Raw genomic sequence first — 24,676 nt, 5'->3', positions numbered from 1 at the left:
CTCTTCATGAACAAGCATGTATTCGGGTTTGCTTTTTAAAAGAAATACTGTGCTTATCTTTTTTTCAGAGAATATTAATCTTCAAATTAGAAAGACAAATCTGACCTGAAATTTAACCTCCAGGCTAATTACTATCTGTGAAACTTTGAGCAGGTTTCTGTGCTCCAATTTCCTCATCTGCAAAATGAGGATAATTAAAATTCCTACTTCAGAGATTTACTGTGAAGATGGAAATGAAATTATAGGGTGCCAGGATGGAATGCAGAATGTGATAAAACAGTCTAACTGAGTTACTAATGTGTGACAACCTTGCTGAAGGGGAGGGGGGAGAGGTGCTGACCTGAGTAACTTTGGAGAGAGGAGCAGAATCTGTAAGACCAAAGGCTAAAGGAACTGTGCATAAGCACTGTCCTCCATATGATAGAGTTTTTTCCACAGATACAGGTTAACAATTCTGATACTGCCATGCATATAAGCTGGAATTGAACAGTTAAATAAATGGATGGCTAATGTTATTTATGGATAGAAAAGAGAGGAGATTAAAATGATCCATGTGGTAAAGGATTGGAACTGGAGACAACTTATTAACTCATGTTTACCTTAATATAGATACAGATGGTTATCTGCGGAAATAGAGGTATGTGTACATACAGAGATTAGTATACACAAGTCTATTCCCTTCCTCTGACAGTTGAGAGGGGTTAGAAGCAATGCTTCTAATGCTTCCAGTAGTGGCAGCATAGATAGAGCCCAAAGTTTACTTTCTAGTACTATTTTCCAATAACAGAAACCAGGGCTCATTTGGAGCAATGGTAGATTCTAGGACTGAAGCAGAAAATACTCAGGAAATGTCTGGAGCATCTTGTGGTGGCAGAAAGAAAGGACATGCACAAAAACAAAAGCAGAAAGATAATACTCCTGGGGTACCTCAGTCACTCAGTCAGTTGAGCATACGAATCTTGATTTTGGCTCCAGTCATGATCCCGGGGTCATGGGATTGAGCCCCGTGTCGGGCTCTGTGCTGAGCATGGAGACTGCTTAAGATTCTCTCTCTGTGTGTCCTTCTCCCCTTCTTGCACTCTCTCTCTCTCTCTCAATAATAATAATAATAATTATTGTCAATAATAATACACCTTAAATGTAGACGGAACATAGTGACTTTCTGCCAAAGAGGACAGTATGGAAGGTGGGGGATGGCAGTAACTCTACAGTGGAAAAATCTGACAGACACACCTCAGCCAGATGTTCAAGGTCAACATCAACTGTGATAAATCATATTGATAGTAAGTACCTTGACATGATGTAATGAAAATGGCACTCTACCCCTATGGTAATCCTCCCAAAGACTCATAACCCCAGTCTAATCATGAGAAGCATCAAATTCCAATGGAAGGATATTCTGCAAGATACCTGACCAACACTCCTGAAAACACTCCCATCAAGTCATCAACCACAAAGGAAATCTGAGCAACAGTCACACCGTGGAGGAGCTCAAGGAGATATGATGAATAAATATAGTCCTGGATGGGATCCTGGGAGAGGAGAAGCACATCGAGGAAAAACTAAGAATATTAAAAAAGAGTACTGACTTTAGCTAATAATAATGTATAACTATCAGTTTATTCATTGTAAAAAATGTCCATCACAATGTAGAATTTATTAACAGTGGAACTGGGGTATATGAAAACTTTCTGTGCTATTTTCACAATTTTTCTGTAAATCAAAAACTATTCTAAAAATATGTTTTATTTAAAAATGAAGTCATATGTTTTAAGTTCTTGACACGATGAACGGCTACCCAACATTATCGTTTTCCATCACTACGTAGTTGCTGTTGTTGAGTTTTTATTGGGAAAAACTAAAATATTAGTAAGTAGAACAAAATAAAATAAATCTTAAATCCCAGACCACTTTTCATAGTAATGATTAGAGGAGGACCAAGAAGATTCCCCTGTTAATTTTATCCATTGATTTCAAAGTTAGAGGACCAAATTAAAAGAAACAAAAAAGGGATTACCAATAAAACCCAAGCTAGTTTACAAAGCATGCATAAAATTTTTAAAAATTAGTTTCTTCTGGTTATAAAACTTGAATAGAATTATCTACTCAAAATTCACATTAAAATGAAGAAGTGGTTTTCCAATATTTATATGTGGTACCAGAAAAGAGTTAAAAAGACCATGGCAAATGTCTCTTTCTTTTGCTCAGAATTGAGCCATATTTCCTGCAAGATGCTATAGCGTATTAGTTTACAAGGGCTGCCATAACAACATACCACAGACTTGGGGGCTCAAATGACAGAAATTTATACCTTTAGCGCAGAAGAAAGATTATGGGTTACTATGAAGATTAAGTGATGTCAGTAAAAAGCACTCAGCAGAAAACCTGGCCCAGAGGAAGCATCCAATAGAGTGGCTGGTATTTTTTTCTTCATGACCTCCATACAGGGCTAAGACAATTCTATCCAGGTGCTTTTGCTCCTTTCTGACCTCCACACATCTGGGGTTGGCCCTGGTCTTATAGTAGGGCAAGTGGTGAGTCTGAATGTGTGTGTGTGTGTGTGTGTGTGTGTGTGTGTGCATGTGTATGCATACATGTGCATGTGTGACTGCATGCATGTGTTTGGGGAGGCTGGAAGCAAGAAGAGAGGGAAGAGGACCATGGTTGGAAGCAGAAATGATCCTGGCTACCCTGAAATCAGAACAGGTATGTGGCTGCCAAACTACATTAAGACTAAACTCTGGGAACCTCATTTTGCTTTGTACCTCAGCTTGTTTTTCTGAAAAGTCATTTCTTGAGTCAGATGCCCAGGTGTGAGTTTGTCTGAAATTCCTACTCAGGTATTGCCAATCCCTCAAAACTTTAAAAAACTAATGATAACACATAATTATAAATGTATTTAACTTTTCATAGCACGTTTATATATATGACCTAATTTTTTTTCTCTAAATAGCTGCATGATGAGAGTAATATAAATAATATTGGCCCATTTTACAAATGATAAATGGACCTAGGGAAAATTCTACTCACTTAGAGCCAAATAATGAGGTCAGAAATCCAGGTCTTCTGAATTTTATCCCAGAAAACCAGATATTGTTTCCTTTAGAGTAGTATAATGAGCACTGCTTTAAAATTGAATAACTAGACTCTTGTCTCATTTCATTGATAAATTTTAAAGTTGAATTCCCAATAATTATACCCATACCATAATTTTATACTGTTTGAATTTTATTTCTGATGCTAATATAAAAGTATGTGTGCTTGCTATAAAACTATGCTAAGCATGACTATGCTTATGGCCCTGTGATACAACGGATTTAAGTATACAAATTGAGCTTCAGTAGGCTTATTTGCTTGGCTTGTTTCTGTGCCTTCTGGGAAATTTAACATGCTGTGAAATCACAAAAGACTTCCAGATTAATATAAAATATAATACAGCATAAAGAACATAGTTGTGACCATTCATCTCGCTTCTTAGCAGTCCCCCGTTACAGATTTATGAAGGGAGAACTTCAGTCTATAAAACCAGGTAGTAGATTCTTTCCAAAGTAACTTACAAAATATAGCACATTCTGATTTGAAATACTATAGTTTTAAAACAACTGATTTCAAATTCCATTTCTGGCCATGATGAAGCAGTTGCAGGAGACCAGCAATGCCACCAAAAAGAACTAAGAAAAACTGGATAAAAGACAAAAAAAAAAAAAAAAAAAAAAAAGAAGAAGAAGAAAAAAGTTTAAAGTATGGATGACTAGCTGAGATGACCAGGACTAAGTTGCCAAGTCCTGTAAGAATGCATCTCAGAAAGTTCCACAGCTGTCTTTTCTTCTCTGGGGGCATTTCCAATTCTTCGGGGACTGTGGGAGGCTGAGCATGTAGCAGAGGGCTGGGCACATGGATACTGCCAGGAGGAAAAGAAACCAGTGGAACTTCTGGGAAACTCATGATACAGGAGAGACACAAATTTGAGATTTGCAAACTTGAGACTCCCAAGAAAATTTGGGGATCCAAATCCGAGTGATAGGAGAGGTCACGGGAAGTTGCCCTGCTTAGTTCATTCCTCTTGAGACATGTGCCAAGATCTGGAATTGCAAAGGTCAAGAAGATTCAAAAAATAGACAAAAGCTGCTGATAAGCAAAATTAAGTTTTTGCTGTCTTAGTGGACTTAGAGGGATCTCATCAAAGAGAAGAGGTCCTAGTAGACACCTCAGGATCCCAGGTGGAACCTCTGGACAGGACACAGATGAACTAGAGGTACATGTGGCCTCACAAAACTATAACTCAATTCTAGTCAGATTAGTTCTTGCTTGGAATAAGATCATCTATTCCTTATCTGTCTGCCTTCCAAATGAAGGAAAGGATCCCTCTGTAATAAAATAACATCATCAGAGCCTCCAGAACTTATAAACTTATACAATGTCCAACATTCAATACAAAATATTTAAGCATGCCAAAAAACATAACCAAGAGAAAGAAATAAAAAGGTTAAAAAAAAGGCTGATTCATACATGGTCCTAATAACATTAATAACTTAAAAATGTATTAAAAGGACTTTTAGGAAACAGTGAAAAGAATGCTTATGTCTACTTAGAGAAGTTGAAAAAAAAGCTTCACAGAGGAGGTGACATTTGAGTGGAATCTTGTGGAAAGACTGGCAAAGGCATGAAAGACACCAGAGCATTTGGCAACCTCAGTCCAGAGCAATCTCAGGTCAGGGTCCATGGAGCCTGGATGTAGGATTTAGGTTGGTGGAATACACTGGGGCCTTTGTGAGGACTCTTGAAGGTGAGACTAGTAACTAGGACTCTGTCCTTCAGGAAATGTGGAGCCCAGAGAGGTCCTTCAAAGTGTCATAGTATGGTCAGATGGCTTTAGGCGGATGGCACATGGAGGCTGGGCAAGGACTTGGGGTATTAATGGCCGATGCACCCTTAGGAGACTGCAGTGGGTCTGCAGGAGATGCAGGATGCCTGAATTAGTCAGTGGCCCTGGAGTTGCAGAGGTGGGGGCAATATTAGAAGGTGACATAATCAGAACTTGGCAACTATTTGGATGAGTGGAAGATTGATAAGGGATAACTATGAGCCTTTATCTTGGAAGCATGGAAAGATATAGTTGGCACAAGTCAAATTAGTGAGTGTAGGATGGGGATAAGCTTAGGGGACAGGATGTAAAGAGACCTGATATAATAAATTTAACAGGAGACAGGATGAGTTGCCATGACTACAGATCATTGAAATAAATATTTCTAGTCCCCTCCTACATATTTAGAAATATAAGTCTATGCTTCAAGGGAGAGATCTGGGGACACAGATTTAGGAGTTCTTAGCATGTAGGAAGAATTGGAAGACAGGACAGTGAGTGTAGTCACACAGGGAGAGTTGATGGTTTGAAAATCAAAAGACTGGGGAACACTGAGATTTAAGGGGCAGAGAAAGCAAGTGAACATTTTATTGTTTATTATCTGCTGTCATCTTTATTATTATGTCAGACCCTTATCTTCCTATGGAGCTGCAGTTGCCTTTCCCCACTTGCTTCCTCATGCGTATACCACCCCAGCTTTTGACTATTGCTTACCTCCCCCGCGCCCCACTCAGCTTCCTCACCTCAGTTGACCACAGCTGACCTAATCAACATGTGACCAAAAGACAGGACAATACAAAAGGCCCAGGGAATGAGAGCACTACAGAAGCGAAACATGAGGTCACTGTTCCACTTTTCCAGTTAGCATGAGGAAGCATTGCCTGGTAGTTAAGGACTTGCATCTGCATTTGGACTTAGTTCTAGCACTTACTTGTTGATGGACTTGTTGATGGTTGAAACTGTCTAAGCCTTGCTTTCCTTGGGATGGTTCATTTACTCAGCAAAAATGTATGGGACATCCCACATGAGCTAAGCAGGCAGCTTGGCATTTTCTGTTGGCAAAAAAAACAACAAAAATCCTTGCTCGATGGAGCTTACATTCATGGTTCCAAGCTCACAGGAGTGTTGCAAGGATAATATGAAATAAGGCATGGGAACTGTTAAATCACAGGTAAACTCTCATTAAATAGTAGCTAGTTGTATTACATGCAAGGCATTAACCAAAGCTAAATGTTGACTCTCTACTTCCTGAGTGTTTCCAGCATCAGAGCAAGCGACCTGGAGTAAGACTTGAAAAGAACAGAAATATTACAATCACCTGCATTGTTTTTACTCATAAACTAACCACACAAACAGCTATGTTATCCATTCTAAACTGCCAATATTAAAAATGAAGCATTGCCATTTCAATATTTCACTTCAGCTTAAACTGATAAAGTAAATTATTAAAATTTTAATATGCAAGTGATTTTTTTATGGATTCTTTACAACTGATACATTATATTTTGTCACAGAAAGAGCTGAGACCAGAAGTGGGGTCTATACATGACCATTAGGCACCAGCCCACTCAGCAAATGTCACCAACACAATGCAGGATGACACCAGCTGTGTGGTGTGACATCTTTCATCAAAGATTCAAGAAGGCCTCAGAAAAAAAATTTTAACTCCCACAGTCCTGCCAGATCTGGGTGTCACAGTAGTAGAAAATGAAATCACTGCCACCACCTTACCTCCCTCTTACCCCTGCTCCTCCCCAGACTTACAGGCACTGGGACCCATGCTGCTCATTCCCCCAGATGGCCCATCCTTACCCTGAGCATGTTATGCAGAGCAGGGCAGGAGTTTACTCCCACAAAGATAATTGAGAATTATCTTTCCAATTTCTAGAAAAGGGGATAAATGTAATAAATATATGATAGGTTGTGACACAGCTCATTGAACTTTTCTTAGACAATTTTGGAAATACAGGTGGAGTACTTTGTTCAAAGCCTAGAAACTACAAAGGCAAGTGGTGGGAACTTCTCAGTGTGTGGTCAGAGTTGTTCAGGGCCCCTGACCCAATACCCCGGTATTTTGGCACTCCTGTGGTGTGTCTTGGAGGGATTGAGGAACATTGAGAGCAAGAGCACTTTTGTCCAGTTAGCAGTTACTTTGCTAATTATGAAATTTTAATGTAATATTTTATTCATAAATTTCCTATGCCTCTAGTTAAGTGATTTATTTCTCCAAGGCCTGATCACTCATGTTAAATTGTCCAATTGGATCTGTATTTATGATGAGGATACATCCAGATCACTTGTTCCCAAAAGAATATGAAGAGATAGATGTACTGAATCTTCTTATTACTTGGTAAGTTACAGAAATTCCACATGGTGTTAGGGAAATTCAGGGCCATTTGTGTTACTATGGTAAAGCAGCAATCTGCTGTGTTACATGTTATATCTAACAGCCTATGATAAAGAAAATTTCCTAGCCACTTTTTTCTTGGAAACTTCTAACTAAAAAATAAATTAATAAAAAAAATTAATAAAATAAAATAAAATAATAAAATAAAATAAAATAAATATAAATGCCTGCTTTGGTAAGGTTATTCATATTACAATACCAATGGTTATCATAGTACAGCTTAATCTTATTCCTTTGGCTTATAAATCATCGATTCATCTATCAAATTCTGTCAGATAAAACAGAGATGAATTGTTTCAATCAGAAAAGGTAAATACATCTGACCTTCAGGTAGGGGAGAAAATACAAGTGCCATGAGAAAGATGCCTTGTTTCAAGAGTGCTGATCAGTATCACTCCTCAGAGCTAAGGGGTCAATGATCTCTGGAAGTAAGGGGAACAGAAAGAGAACCTGATATTCATCGTTCCATGGAAGGGCACATGCTTTGTTTTGGTTAGGCTCTTTTAGGCTGGAAGGAAGACAGAAGTGATTTGAGCTCTTGAAAAGATGCAAGAGGAAGTAAGGGATCCAGGAACATAATCTCAATTATTTCCCAGCCAGGCAACCCCATTCCACCCCAACCCACCATGAGATTGGAATACTGTGCAGAAAGGGAAGGTCACTGAGGAGCAAGTTATCCTGACACGCTCTCAGGAGCAGGAGTTACTGTCCTTAAACCAGCACTTCTCTATCCTGGTGACTCTCTGTTATAAGGAGACCAAATAATGAACTCCCTTTGTCTATGCCTCAAGTTCATATTCCCCCAAGAAATGGGATCTGATGATTCTGCCAGCAACCGTCTAATGTAGAGGTTGACAAAATACAGTCTGCAGGCCAAATCCAGCCACATCTGCTTTTATACCACTGCTGTCATGCTCCAGCTGGCACTCCCTCTATGCTCCTAGCTACCCAGCTACCCAGCTACCCAGCTCCAGATTTCTGCACCTATTTCTGCCTACACACTGGGACTCCACTGTTGGCAACTTCCAGGCACCAAGAAGTGGTGTTTCAGGCTGGAGGCAGTGATTTAGGGAGTCACTTGTCTCCAGCCATGTTGCCCATGGTGAGATGGCTGGACATTCTGGGAAGCCCTGCTAGATCTGGGTGTCACAGTGGTAGAAAATAAAATTGACCACTGCTACCACCTCCCTCTTATTCCTGCTCCTTTCCAGACTGCCAGGCACTGGGACCTATGCTGCTCATCCCCCCAGATGGCCCATCCATCTATCAGGCATGCTATGCAGAGCAGGGCAGGAGTTTCCTTTCTTGTTACATAAGTACCTATATAATATACTCAAGCTGAGTATATTATATGGATCTAAAATATTTACTGTCTGGCCCTCTATTTAAACATTTCCTGACCCCTGCTGTATAGAAAGAAGCCCAATGAGCAGAACTAATGAGGCCAAACAATTCTCAGGCCACTGAGAATGTTCTAGGTGGGCCAGGCACCCATTCCTTACCTGATGTGCTGCTGCTCAGGGAAATGGGGTCATTCTACAGAGCATGACCCTCAAGAATAAGCAGCAAGCCTAAGCAGAAGAGAACAGTATTTGTGGCAAGCATTCCAGATCCTCCCAGAAGCCTCAGAAGATCTACAGGCATGCCATTGCTTGGTCTGTAGGTGGGGGCTGTTTCTAACATGCCATGGAACCTACTGCGTGTAACGCAGTAGATGGCACATAGTAATGGCAGAAGAAGCATTTACTGAGTTTCTACTCTATGCCAAGAACTGCTCTAGGTGCCAAGGTACTGTAGTAACTTAAAGTCTCTTTCCTCCTTGTGCTTCTGTTCTGACAAGCTGACATTGGTAAGTCATTTCACTCAATCCTCACCATTCCCAGCATGAGATCACTCAGGTTCTGTCCAAATCCAAACTCTATGCCCTCTCTTCCATGCCTGGCTATTTTGCAGACTGGGAGTTTAATAAATGTTAGCAAAATCGAATTTCAACTAAGCATTTTCATCAGAAAATATTGTCAAGAGTAATATCATCAAGGTCGCAACAGACATTATTCCTGACTTCAGTCCCCTTCACAAAACCAACTGGCAACTATCCATAGACAAGAGAACACTGTGAAAATCTCAGAATAAGGAAATGAGACTGAAGCACTGCCATGGGTCACAGACACTGAGGAGGACCACATTAAGAGAAGCAGCTGCACTGTGCCCTCATTGATCATCCCCCAGATTGGCATAGTACCACACCAAAAGGGTCCTCTGGGGCCTCAAGTTGCTCCAGTGGGAAAAATAGAGCCCAAGGTGAAGATCCAACTCCCCCAGCCTTGTGGGTTGCTTCTCAAGAGGCCCATTCCAGGTCTCACCCCACAGGGATTGCTGGAAAATCTGCAGGCCTTAACTACTGAAGATCAGATTGGAATAGAGAAGGAGAATAGACCTTACAGCAACCATCATTAAGATCTTGGCAAATCAAGTTCTTCTTTGTAATCATACCCAAGTAAAAGTCCAAGCCTATTGTTTTGCCTAGCTGCAGAGCCAAACTAGTGGTTCCATCTGGCCAGGGACCTCGATATGGATGTCTCTCTGATTTAGGACTCCAAACAATGGCTTTTCTGGCTTAGAGCCTATTTTTTTTTTTTTAATTTTTTTTTTAACGTTTATTTTATTTTTGAGACAGAGAGAGACAGAACATGAACGGGGAAGGGGCAGAGAGAGAGGGAGACACAGAATCGGAAGCAGGCTCCAGGCTCTGAGCCATCAGCCCAGAGCCCGACACGGGGCTCGAACTCACGGACCATGAGATCGTGACCTGAGCCGAAGTCGGACGCTTAACCGACTGAGCCACCCAGGCGCCCCGCTTAGAGCCTATTTTGCTGCACTTCCTGGGCAGGGAAGCTAATTTGTAACCCTATCTTTACACTATCTATACACTATTATCTATACACTATCCATAAATTATCTATACACTATCTTTGTTTTGTTTCTATACACTAACAGCAAATTAACTAAAAAAGAAAAAAAGAAACTATATCATTATGATAGCACCAAAAACAATAAAATATTTAGGAATAAGTTTAACCTAGGAGGTGAAAGATCTCTGTACTGAAAACTGTAAGATGTTGCTGAAAGAAATTGAAGAAGACACAAATAAATGGAAAGATATTACACATTCATGATTGGAAGATTTAATACTGTCAAAATGCCCATACTACCCAACATCATCTATAAATTTAATGCAATCCTTATCAAAATACCAATGGCAATTTTTATAGAAATAGAAAAAAAAACGTATTCCAAATTCATTTTAAACCAGAAAAAAAAAAAAAAAAAAAACAAATAGCTAAAACAATCATCATAAAGAACAACGTGGGATGAATCACACTTCCTGATTTCTCACTATATGAAAAAACTATGGTAACCAAAACGGTGTGATATTGGCATAAAAGCAGATACATAGATCAATGGAACAAAACCAAGTGCCCCAAAGTAAGCCCATATGTATATGGTCAGCTAATAGTAGATAAGGGAACCCAGAATACTCAATGGAGAAAAGGAAGTCTCTTCAATAAATGGCGCTGGGAAAATTGGACATTCACATGCAAAAGGATGAAACTAGACCCCTGTCTTCCACCGCTTACAAAATTAACTAAAAACAGATTAAAGACTTAAATGTCAGACCTGAAACCATGAAACCCCTAAATGAAAACATAAGGAGAAACGCTGCTTGGCACGAGTCTTGGCAATGATTACTTGGATACAACAACCAAAGAACAAGCAACAAAATCCTGAACATGGAGAGGTAAGCTAAGTGCTGGCATATCACAGTAACCACTGTGTAAGGGAGATCATTGAAGAGCAAGAGGAAGCTGTCTCCAGATTAGACCCAGTAGTGATAGCAGGACCCATGATAACGTTACTATATAGAAATATCATTTCACCAGGACATTCTGACAGCCTCATCAAACTAAAGAGCCAAACCAAATCTAATCATCATAGAGTGGCTGTCTCCAGATTTGGAGCACTCTGGGCTCTGCTTGCCTTGCTTATTACCATCCTTGGAAAAGTACAGACAGTGCAGCCTTCTGTCAAAAAGACTTTGGACATAAAGCACAACAGAACTGTGGCTATTTGTAAATCTATACCATGACTAAAGAATACTAAAGACTCTTTATTAATAACCTGTAGCAAAAAACGGGTCAACAAACAACTTATTAATTTTTTGGTAAGATTTGACTTATTACATAATAAGTGGGGTTAAGTAAGATTTTTTTCCTGCAGTCCAATTAAATTGATTCCCAAGTGGAACAAATGGTTTTTGAAACCAGGGATTCAGACTGAGGTGGATGTCCTATACATTTGGCTGAGTCTCTCATGGTGTGAAAGATGAATAAGGACAAATACATGGAGTTGGGAAGATGTTTGTGACAGGCAGATATTACAGTGTCCCAGGACAGGGTAAGATGAACAGGACCAGTGAGTAAACACCTACAAGAGTAGAAAGCAGTGCTTCAGCAAAAATGATTTTATTTTCTGGCTCACCTGGAGAAACAGATAAACGCCAAGAAAAACAGTTCCTGTGAAGAACTCGTGTCCGTGAGTTCAATAGTCATTTGGTTTTATGTCCTATACCTTCCGCAGTCACACACTCATGCATAATTACTGCTCAGAGAGAAGAGGAGCAGTGGTAAGCCGAGGGCATTACAAGATCCTGAACTACCACAGAATCAATTCCTGGTCACTAGATAATACTTACTCTAAGTACACTAATGTTTTTGTTGTTGTTGTTTGTTTTTGTTTTTTTTTTTTTACAATGATCACCACACAATCATTTTACAATGATGAAAGGAAATGAAAAGATAAAATAGAAATGAAAGAAATTTTTAAAAAAAGGATTCTGTTTACCAAAGTATTCAATGAGACCAACCCATCTTCTGAGAATTCTACTTCATTATGGTTTTAATGCATGGTAAGTACACATCAGGGTGACTTAGAGTTTTGCCCACTAAATAAAAAAACCTCGTGTGAGGTTTAGATTATGATATAAAGATGTGTGGGTATTCATTCAGTTCTGTCACGTTCCTTCATCCTATAACTATTTCTAAATATTGTGCCATGCCATTAAAGTAACTATTTTTAATTAGCAGTGGAAAAAAAGCTGCCAATTTTTATTTTTTCCCTTTTTAAAAATTGCACTTGTGTGGAAAGAAAAAAAGAGAAATTTTAATAATCTTTACTTTCTTTGTTTGGTTACTCACTGAGTTATTTTCAGTAGCTTATTTTAAAAAGATGCATAATGCATTTGTCTGGCTCTAGGAGTGTGTTCTTTGAATTACAGAGAAGGAAGAAAGAAGCAAATTACCATCACTTTACATTCACCCAGATAATGCTGGAACACAATGGGGACTCATGGTTGCCTGATGCTGCATAGAGTTCCTTAACCACCAGCATGAGCTTTCCCCCTTCTCTCCTTATAATTTGGAATAAGAAGGGTAGCACATCTGAGGAAATGCATTTTATCCCAAGGTGTTAAGCAAATTCGTTCTGGTCTTAAATGTTAATGGCACACCATGATAAAATGTTATTTGGAGACTCTATATATTCAGCATCATCAACTTGGCAGGATTGAGTGAAGGTGGATGTGGGTCCTAGTAATGGTAGTGAGTGGTAAATCCAAAACCTAACCCCTCAAGTATCACCCTATCTCTGGCGGGCTCCTAGAGCAAATTTCACCTTCCTGGAGCCCATGATGGCTCTCTGTAACTGGTAGATTTGCTACTTCACACCTAGGACTGTTTTCCCATCAGAGCTACTAATCTCCATCATGTCAACCACTCTGCATATCCCCAACTTTGAAATATTCTGCTGAGGAGTGAAGAATGGATCCTCTCCAGCAAATCCCAGAATTATTTTATCAAGCCTACATTTAGAGGACATGTTCTGCTTTTCAGTCTATTCACTTATTTTAATGAAGAATCAAATAAAATGCCTAAAATTTGATTAGATCCTGGTGCAAAAACAGATCTGTTATGAAAAGATATTATCTCTATCTCACAGTCCCCCTTGATACCTTGACGTGTGTTTCAGTAAGTAGTGGTATTTCTTCTTTTTGATGCTCTAATTTCTTCAAATTTGGCCAGTGGAACTCTCTTCAACATGGCACCTGTGTTTTTTTGAAACCTTCATGTTAGTCTTGGAGCAATTCTAGCTTTCTGGCATATCAAGATATTCCAAGTTTATGTTACACTTTTTCTTCTCCAGATCAGGGATCAGCCATTTCTTCAAGGATTTCTTGTTTCTTTAAGTGAAGAAAGGAATTTAGAAACCAGTATATGGATAGAAGTTATGCCCAATGCTGTTGGGGTGTACTTTGAGGTCTTTCAGTACAAAGTTCTGGGGTATCACAGACACACACATCAAGTCATACGGATACATACATGCACATACACGCACACTTTTTCTTGACATTTTCACTGCACTTGATTATCGAGGGGTGGTGACAATCAGCAATACAGAGATACTGATTCAACAAATATTTACTGAACATCCACCATGAATAGGTATCAGTAACAGGGACATAGGAATGAAAATAACAAAGTCCTTGCCCTCATAAAGCTACGTTTTAGTTCAGGAGAGAGGCAATAAACTAACAAACATATAACATGATATCAGACCATTGTAAGTGCTACGAAAAAATAATAAAGCAAGTTAGAGGAATACAAAGCACAGGTTTGCCAAAAGGTGAAACTGTACTTTAGATAAGGTGGCAAGAGTAGTTAAAGTTTAAGGAAGAAAGGCTTGAATAAATGTGAGAGGCAGCCATGAAACTATCAAGATAAAGAGATTTTCAGGCAGCAAAAGCAGGGAAGAGAGAAGACCCAGAGTTGGAAATAAACTTGACATTTTCAACTATTGGTGAAAAAACCAATGTGACAGGAGAGGAATAAGGGGGCAGTGACCAAAAATGAGGTAGGAAAGGTAGGCAGGACAAGACCATTGAATGATACTTTAAAGCATAATAAATACCTCAGAATTGTCTCCCAGTGTGATAGAAGCTATTGGGTGATTTTGAGCAAAGAATTGGCATAACCTGGCTGCTAATTGGAGAAGATATTGTAATCAAAGCAGGAAATCAGCCATAGGGCTAGTGTGATAATCCAAGCAAGGGAGATCAGTAAATGCATCTGGTAGCAGTAGCTTGGAGGGGATGTGACTGGATTCAAGATGTATTTAGAAGGTGAGTCTGTCAGAATTTGTGAATGGATTCAATTAAGGTATGAAGGAAAGGAATTAGGAATGATTCTTTTGATACCATTTACTGAGAAGGGCAAGACTGAGAAAGGAATGATTAGTGGGGTAGATCAACAGTTTGAGCTTGGAACATGCAGAATCTGAGATGCCTATTCAAGTTCCAAGGGGCAAATGAGGAGTGGACAGCTTGATGTGTAAGTCTAGTGCTCAGGGCAGAAGTTGGAGATGGGGATGTCTGTTTGGGAGCACTGAGGTTAGAGATGACTTTTTTTTTTTCAAGTTTTTATTTAAATTCCAGTTAGTTAACATATAGTGTAATATTAGCTTCAGGGGTAGAATTTAGTGGTTCATCACCTACATGTAACACCCAGTGCTCATCACAACAAATACCCTCCTTGATACCCATTTCCCATCTAATCTTTCCCTCTGCCCACCTCCCCTCTAGCAACTTTCAGTTTGTTCTCTTATAGTTCAAAGTCTGTTTTATGGTTTGCCTCTCTCTTTCTTCCCCCTATGTTCATCTGTTTCACTTCTTTTTTTTTTTTTAATTTTTTTTTCAATGTTTTTTATTTATTTTTGGGACAGAGAGAGACAGAGCATGAACGGGGGAGGGGCAGAGAGAAAGGGAGACACAGAATCGGAAACAGGCTCCAGGCTCCGAGCCATCAGCCCAGAGCCTGACGCGGGGCTCGAACTCACGGACCGCAAGATCGTGACCTGGCTGAAGTCGGACGCTTAACCGACTGCGCCACCCAGGCGCCCCAGTTTCACTTCTTAAATACCACACATGAGTGAAATCATATATTTGTCTTTCTCTGACTGACTTGTTTCGCATATATATAGAGAGAGTGTAGAATACACTCTAGCTCCGACCAAGCCATTGTAAATGGCAAGATTTCATTCCTTTTTATGGCTAAGTAATATTCCATTGTATATACTACAACATCTCTATTCCTCAGTTGGTGGATATTTGGGTTCTTTCCATAATTTGGCTATTGCTTACAATGCTGCTATAAACTATAAACATCATGGTGCATGTATCCCTTCGAATCAGTATATTTGTATCTTTTGGGTAAATACTTAGTAGCACAATTGATGATTGTAGGGTAGTTTCATTTTTAACTTTCTGAGAAAACTCCATACTGTTTTCTAGACTGGCTTCACTAGTTTGCATTCCCACCAACAGTGAAGAAAGAGGGTTCCCTTTTCTCTGCATCTTTGCAAATGCCTGTTGTTTCTGGTGTTGTTAATTTTAGCCATTTTTACAGGTGTCAGATGACTTTTATTTTATTTTATTTATTATGTTTCATTTTTTTTACATTCATTTATTTATTTTGAGAGAGAGTATTTGGGAAGGGCAGAAAGAGAGGAAGAGAGAGGATCCCAAGCAGGTTCCATGCTATCAGCACAGAGCTCGATGTGGGGCTCAATCCCATGAACCATGAATTCATGACCTGAGCTGAAATCAGAAGTCTGACACATAACTGACTGAGCCACCCAAGCACCCTGAGATGACATTTTAAAATACAGGACTGGATAGTGAGGACAAACTCAAGAACTAAGCTTGGAGGAATTCAACCATTTTGCATTAAGAGCAAGGAAGAGACTCACTAAAAGTGATCCGGCGGGGGGGGGGGGGGGGGCGGGGAGGGGGAGCCAGTGAGGTGGGAGGGAAATTGAGAAGGTATGGTGTTCTGGAGGCCAAGAGAGAAAGGGTTTAAGTTGGGAGTGGTCCCACTTGACAAATGGCTGATAGGTCAAGTGAGATGAGAGATGGGAAGTAATCCCTGGATGGGGCAGAATGCAAATTACTGGTGATACTGATAAGGAAAACATTGGTGGGGTGGTGGGTACAAACACTTGAGCAGTTTATATCTAAAGGAGAAGGTAGAGGAGATGCTGAAGCCATCTCTATAGGCAACCCAGAAGGCTTCTGCTATAAGGGGAAGCAGAAATGACTAGAAATTATCAAATAAGGAGAAAAGAACTTGAGGAGATGAATACAAGTGGGCTATGCCTCCTGCCATCATCAATAACTGGCACAACTCCAAATGGGGTATGCACTGGGGTTGCCAGATGGTTTCAGCAAAAATACCTGGCACATTGTGCAAAGGCTCATTATGTGCCAGCTTTTCTTAATAAGCAAACTGTCATAACAGCAAATGGTGGAAGTCAAAAGAATGAGCAATAACATTAATGTTCAAGTTGTGTTAAAATATAACAATAAAAACTTTCTTGATTTGAAAATGTCAAGCGTCAACTGTCAAATATTTTTAAAACTTTCTCCTCAGTAGCAAGCTCAAATATCAGGCGATCCAGTTCCAAACTGGAAAAAATGCAGCCCTCACAGTAACTGCTTTCACCATGACTTTCTGTGTACCTGTATATACAATTTGGAAGTGAAAGTTCAGTTGCTTGAGATGGTGTATGTTTCATTTGAAAAAAACTTCCTCTTGCCACTGGAATTTTCTCTCATTTAAAATTCTACTAAGAGGGGTGCCTGGGTGACTCGGTCAGTTAAACATCTGACTTCAGCTCAGGTCATGATCTCACAGCTTGTGTGTTTGAGCCCCACATCCAGCTCTGCGCTGACAGCTCAGAGCCTGGAGCTTGCTTTTGATTCTGTGTCTTCCTCTCTCTCTCTGACCCTCCCCCGCTCACATTCTGTGTCTCTCTCTCTCTCTCTCTCTCTCAAAATAAATAAATAATAAATAAACATTAAAAAACAAAATAAAATAAAAAATAAAATTCTACTAAGAGTAGACAAGGACAAATGATCCTAAAATTTGTATGAAACTACAAAAGATTCTGAATAGCCAAAAGAAATCTTGAGAAAGAACAAAGTGGGAGGTGTCACAATCCCAGATTTCAAGATATATTACAAATAATATCAAAACATTGTGGTCCTGACACAAATATAAACACATAACTCAATAGAACAGAATAGACAGCCCCCAAATAAATCCATGCTTATATGACCAATTAATCCACCTCCATACAAAGGAGGTATGAATATATAACGGAGAAGACAGTCCCTTCAATAAATGGTGCTGGGAAAACAGGACAGATACTTAAAAGAATAAAACTAGACCACTTTCTTACCATATACACAAAAATAAACTCAAAATGGATTAAAGACCTAAATGTGAGACATGAAACCATAAAACTCCTAGAATAAAATATAAGCAGTAATCTCTTGGACATCAGCCATAGTAACATTTTTTCTAGATATATCTCATCAGGCAAGGGAAGCAAAAGCAAAAATAAACTATTGAGACTACACCAAAAGACAAAGATTTTGCACAGTGATAGAAACCACCAACAAAACAAAAAAGCATCCTATGGAATGGGAGAAGATATTTCCAAATTATATATATGATAAAAGGGTTAATATCCAAAAAATATTAAAAAACTTATACAACAGAACACACACCAAAAACAAACAATCCAATTAAAAAATGAGCAGAGGACCTAAATAGACATTTTTTTTCAAGAAGGCATACAGATGGCCAAGAGATACGTAAAAAGATTCTCAACATCTCTCATCATCAAACCAAATCAAAACCACAATGAAATATCACTCTACACCTGTCAGAATGGCTAGAATAAAAAAGATAAGAAATAACAAGTGTTGGCAAGAATGTGGAGAAAAAGGAACCCTGGTACACTACTAGTAGAAATGTAAATTGGTAAAGCCACTACAGAAAACAGTATGGATGGCCCTCAAAAAATTGAAAATGATGTATAATCCAACAATTTTATCACTGGAAATTCAATCCCCCCTCCAAAAAATGAAAACACTAATTTGAAAAGATACATGCACCCTTATATTTACTGAAGCATTATTTAGAATCACCAAGATATGGAAGCAACACAAGTATCCACTGATAGATGAATAGGTAAAGGAGGTGTCATACAGATATAGATATATATACGTATTTATATATGTAAGTATGAATATTATATAGCCAAAAAAAAGATGAGATCTTGCCATATGTGACAACATGAGTTGACCTAGAAAGTATAATCCTAAGTGAAATAAGTCATACGGAGAAATACAAATACCACATGATTTCACTTAATAAGTGGAATCAAAAAAAAAAGAAAGAAAGAAAACAAACAAACAAACAAACAAAAAGCAAACAAAGCTGAAACAGGCCCTTAAACACAGAAAACACACTGATGGTTGCCAAAGGAAAGGGAGGTGGGGAGGATGGGAAGATGGGTGAAGGGGGGTGGGAGGCTTCTAGTTACGGAATGAATAAATCATGGGAATGAAAGGCACAGTACAAGGAACATAGGGAACTGCAATAACGTTGGATGGGGACAGATGGAAGCTACTCTTGTGGTGAGCATAATATGACATAGAGACTTGTGCATTGATGCTGTGCATTGGAGACTGATATAACATGGTGTGTCAACTGTACTTCAACAAAAGTAAATAAATTAACAAGTTAACAAATTAAAAAAATAAAATTAGGGGCACCTGGGTGGTTCAGTTGGTTGGGCAACCGACTTCGGCTCGGTCATGATCTCACGTCTCCTGAGTTTGAGCCCCGCGTCGGGCTCTGTGCTGACAGCTCAGAGCCTGGAGCCTGCTTCGGATTCTGGTCTCCCTCTCTCTGTCCCTCCCCTGCTCACATGCTATCTCTCTCTGTCTTTCTCAAAAATAAACATTAAAAAAAAATTTAAATAAAATAATAAAATAAAATAAAATTCCACTAAGACTAGGTGCTCATGCTATGTTTGGCTAGATAGTAGTAATAAAAGTAAAACACCGACAGTTTTAATCACAAAAATGGTCCTGATTGATCACTCGTCTTTCATTCTCCCCTCCTGCCCCTCTTTGCCTCCTCATTAGCTTTTTCTGTTTTATGTAAGAGCAGGTGGGAACTGCAAGTCCAGGTTACACGAAGAGGCTGTTTCCAGAACCTTCTGAATGTTCCTCACTCCTCAATCACGGCTTCCCTTTTCAATGCTTTTCCCTCACTGCTGTCTTCCTACTGTACAGTTTCACCTCTTTTCTCTGCTTATGCTCTTCTGCATTAATATCTTTCTTTTCATAAAAGCTTTCCTGCCTGGTATTGCTGGTCTCTGGCTCCACCTTTCACATTCAGTTGACTCTTTCCCTTTCTTTCCAGGTCCCCACTCTCTGTGTCCAAACTGCCAGAGAACCCAAGTGCAGCATGGTAATCTGGACCTTTCTACCTGCCATCTACATAAACTCTTTCAGACTGTTTCTTTACATGTGAGATGGGAATGATAATAGTATATACTGCAAAGGATTTTAGTAAGGTTTAAATGAAACGGAGTGCTTTGCAGAGCGTCTGACATTTTTTTAAATGTTACTTGTTAGTTTTCTTATTATTTCCTTGATTTTATTATCTCAGTCACTATACAATAATTGAGATTAAGAAAGCAAACTTTAAAAAATATACAGATTTTCAGGGCACCTGGGTGGCTTAGTCGGTTGAGCATCCAACTTCCGCTCTGGCCATGATCTCAAGGTTCCTGGGTTCCAGCCCCGCATCAGGCCCCGTGCTGACAGCTCAGAGCCTGGACCCTGCTTCAGATTCTGTGTCTCCCTCTCTCTCTGCTCCCCCCACCCCCGCTTGTGCTGTCTCTCTCAAAAATAAATAAACATTTTTAAAAATTAAAAATACATAGATTTTCAAAAAGATGAGTTTCAATATTGAGTTTAATGCCCTAATTAATGTCAGTCAGGATCTAGGCAAAAAAACATATGGCTAACTCAAATTGGATAATTTTAAGAGAATTTAATAAAGGAATATTTACAAAAAAAATGTCAGAGTATAGTGGAATAAGAGTGCAGTACCTTGGAGCTGTCAAGATCCAAGAGCCATAAGCCAAGACCCGAAAGGGGCAAGGAGAGGTGGAAAAAGTAGCCAGTACTTGGAGAGGGCTGCTAGATAGGGGCCATGGCCATAGGTAGAAGGTCACATTATGCAGCAGGAAGGAAGGGCATAAAGGAATAAGTTCTCCAAACTCTCTCCCCTGCCTTTTATCCTTCAACAGTGTTCCTGTGTTTGCCAAACCCAACACAGAGGTCAGCATCCTGGGATACCAGCAGATGAAGAAGAATGGAAGATGGTCTAGAGAGACGGGAGTCCTGATTTGGTGATGATTCTTTTACATGAAGGTAGGGCTGCGAATCAGTTGAAATCTGTCAGTGGTCATGCTATGCAGTCTCGATTATGATTTATGCTGTTATTACATGCAATGAAATGGATTAATGAAAGTTTAGATAGTCTAGATGTTTTGCCACCTTAGTGATAATCTCCATCCGTAAATCTGAACTAGATCCTTAACCATGAATTATTCTAGTCACTATGTACAAATTCATAACCACATTTATGACATGAGATTATAGCTGTAATTGCCATTATATTTACATATTTATTATAATGACTATGTGATAAGTATGCCATAATTAGATGATGATATTATAATTGGCAAAGCATACCACTTAATTAATAAAGAAGATGAACAACAAAATATATGTATTTACTTTCAAGTTCATACCTATACATTCTGCCAACTTGTTTTAATTAGCTCCTTCTGAAACATCTTGGGCTTTTGATTATTATTTGCACTTCAGGCAATTGTTGTTTGAGGGATAAATCTGTGGGTTAAATGTATATATTTACACAAATGTATGTGTTTGTCAAGATTTAAATTCTCAGTGGCTACATGGAGACTTTGAGAAAGAGATATTCCTCTGTCTCAAGGAAAACTGTTTCTCCCTTTCTGATACTTATGAGTTACATAACTTGTCACATTCCTACTTGCCTTGGTCGAAAGAAAGCTGAAGGCTCAACAGTTTTTGCTCATATAAAGCTACTATTTAATAACTACAATAGAAACACTTTGTTTTCTTCATTATTTTGTTTCTTTTCCCCACATTATGTTCCAATTTTAATGTTCTTACTTGATGTTCTTTTAAACAAACCCGAAGTGTTGAGGGTTTTGGCAAATGTACATGTACAAAATAATTTTTCAACATCTGGAAATGCCACAGCAGTCCTGTTTTTATAAGCTATGTGGATTATTTCCTGATAGACACCAGCCCCCAAATTGCAGAGCTCATTTCTTCACGGAAGATTGATTTGCTTATCAAATTATATAAAAATTGATGCTTTTAGTGTCTATCACTTTTCTATTGAACTGAATTCAGCCACAAACTCCTTTTTATGGTTGCACAATAATAATAACAATAAAAAATATATAGGAACAAACACCCAAATAAGAAAGCCTTTAAAGGAATTCTTCCAACCGCTCAGTGCAGAACTTGGCAGTTTCACCCAGATGCTATAATCAAGGAAACCAAAACGTTTATGTTGCCAAGTTCACCAAAAGGGAAAATGAAGCTCTCAGGAGAAGAGAGTTCCTCACTCTCACAACACTAGACACATCGAGAACAAATTTCATTCGTCACAGTTCCTTTGCATTGGCACTGAACGATATGAAACTTGTCCATCATATTAATAATCAAAAGAAATGCTGATACATCTAGAGCAATTTAGACTGGAAAGTTATTTGAAGCTGCAAAGTGTTGATGAGTCGGCCAGATGTTCCGTGATGAATTATTCCAAACAAAGGCGCCAAAAACATTTCAAGTTAGTACTGTGAAATTAGCTTTCCTTATTGATGGGAAGGGAAAAGATGTTAAGTCTGAGAGTCTCTACAGATACATCCAACTACCTTTTGATACAGAGCTTGCCCATGAGCCTCTCCTAACCCTTTGCTTTAATCTGGAAAGATGAAATGGTAGACACTGAAATATTATAAGTGACTACATTAATTCTCTGAAGGGAAAGCTTTTTAAAACAACTGCAGGTGGGCCCTCTAGGAAAAGTGAGAACCAATCCCCTACTTAACTGCCCAATAAAATGTAGCTTGCATCCCAGGATGTCGCACTTACTGAGTGCTTAAGCAACCCAATTCTCTCGCAGTGCAAATGGCTAAATGCTTTGAGAGCATCGACCGCTTTTAGCGTTAGGCCATATAATCCTGATTTTGAAAACTTTCCACAAGCACTCCCTAAATGAGAGGGAAGATTGAGGATTAAAAGCTTATACCAGTATGTGGATGAAACTAAGATACAAAATATGCATTAGATGGTACTCCACTGATTTTACTCCAAAAGAAGTTGATTATTTTAGGCTTCTTGTGTTAAGATAGATTTTTCAGACTTTTGGGATTGTGGATTAATGGCTTTGATGCAGAAAATACATCACATGAAGCAAAAACCAGCCATTTTTTGCCTGGTAAAAGTGTAAAATAGAAAAAAAAAAAAGACCCATGTTTTTAATTTTTTAAATATTTAACTGTTTTTTTTTCCACGACACTTGTTAATAGGAAGATTGTTTGAAAAGGAATGAGGTAATTTCTAGTAGGTGACAGAAGCTTAAGCAGTCAGAGTCTGCTTGTCAGGGTCTGTCTGATGTATGAATGCGCAGCTTTTGACAACAGGGAAGTGATTTGTGACTTGCAGTCATCTTTCTTAGCTAATGATTACTTGTCCAGATAGGTTGTAGTTTCTGACCATTCTACTCAATGCATGATACTGATGCCAGTCTCTGGTTCTTACTTTGCTTCACAGACTTGTGTTCAATGTTTCATGTTTTCTTTTCCTTTTTCTTTTCTTGTGGGATGTCCGGTTCTAATTTCCAAACATACACAAATAAACAAAAGTCATCTTCAAACAATCAATATAATCGTGTGAGCATTGCTAACCTAAAAGCTCACATTTTTAAGGTCTCATTCTTGACAGGCAATGTGTTCAGTGCGTTAATAAGAATTAAGTCATATTTAATCTTTAAAAGGTTATGATATATATACTCTTTCTATCCTAATTTTATAAATGAGAAAACAGAGGCGAAACGAGGTTGTAACTTGCTCAACGTCATGCAGTTAATATAGGATAGAACCAGGATTCGGACCTGAGAAGTCTGACTCTAATTCATGCCCTTAAACACTATTGTATGAGCAATAATGAGATTCTTTTTGGGAGCCAGAGGATTCACTTGACATCTTTTTATAGTGCTAACAATGTGCCGGTGCTGTAGCTCACAGGGTTAAGCAAATTATCCACCCTCAAGAATTTAGCAATCTGCTGATAGCTAAATATTGAACCCGCAGGTAGAAGGTAAGGTTATTATACTTCGGTAAACACAGTGTGCTGTGATTGCACATATGTATATAAATAGACACACAGTAAAATGCATCTGCATATTTTACGTTTAACTCCTATAATGATGATAGTTATATAAAAACCGGCCATCCCAGCTTTGAATGAGGACTGAGCAGCAAACACTGACAGGTAAATCATTACCAGAATCTTTTCAGGTTAACCTGGTAAAGTAGTAAAGTAGCAGCAGAGAATAATTATTGACATAATAGAGTCACCAGATGCTGAAGGAGTGAACCAGATCATTCCAAATATGGCATTCACTGGATCTGACAATACGGATTAATAAATTTCAAGGTTATGGAGGAAATGTTTTTTTAGTGAAAACTTACCAGCATGGGTATCACATAAGTGGCCTAAGATTTGTTCCCTGCGCATATCTATTGAGTTGAGTAGAATGATCAATACATTCTCCATGTGGACAGCAGCAGCCCAGTATCCCGCTTCAGCACAGTGGGACTCCCAGCCACAGAAAAGGTCCCTGGAGAGGCAGTGGCAGTCAGGGAGGAGACTGGGGCGCCCAGTGGAAACAGCCTTGCATAGGCAACATTGAGGCAACACTCCTCTGTGGGCCCCCCTATGTGGGAGATGGGCTCCGCATCACATGTTAGTGGTAAGACAGTGGAATTTGGAAGCCTTCAAAGTGCAGTGAGGCAGCAGGAATGGAAGCAAGCTCTGTGTTACCAGCCCCAGGCACGTACGCATATTAGCTGTGTGAGTTATCTTTCAAGACCAGTGTGATGGGAAAGCTATTACAAAATCCAAAGCTTTAAGTAAGACTACTACATTCATTCGATTTTTTTAAAGGCTAATTTCCTATTAACTTTTGTGTTTTGCTGCTATTTTATCATGCAAAAACACTGTGAAAACTTAACGATGAGCATGCAGCTGAAACTAGGAGAAATCGTAAAGTCAAGAAAAATAGTTAATATGTAGCCAAAGGGCA

This window comes from Panthera onca, chromosome A3 (genome assembly GCF_046562875.1).
Source record: "Panthera onca isolate mPanOnc1 chromosome A3, mPanOnc1 haplotype 2, whole genome shotgun sequence".
NCBI lineage: Eukaryota > Metazoa > Chordata > Mammalia > Carnivora > Felidae > Panthera > Panthera onca.
The sequence above is the reverse complement of the archived record's forward strand: the minus strand, read 5'-3'. Positions refer to the sequence as shown.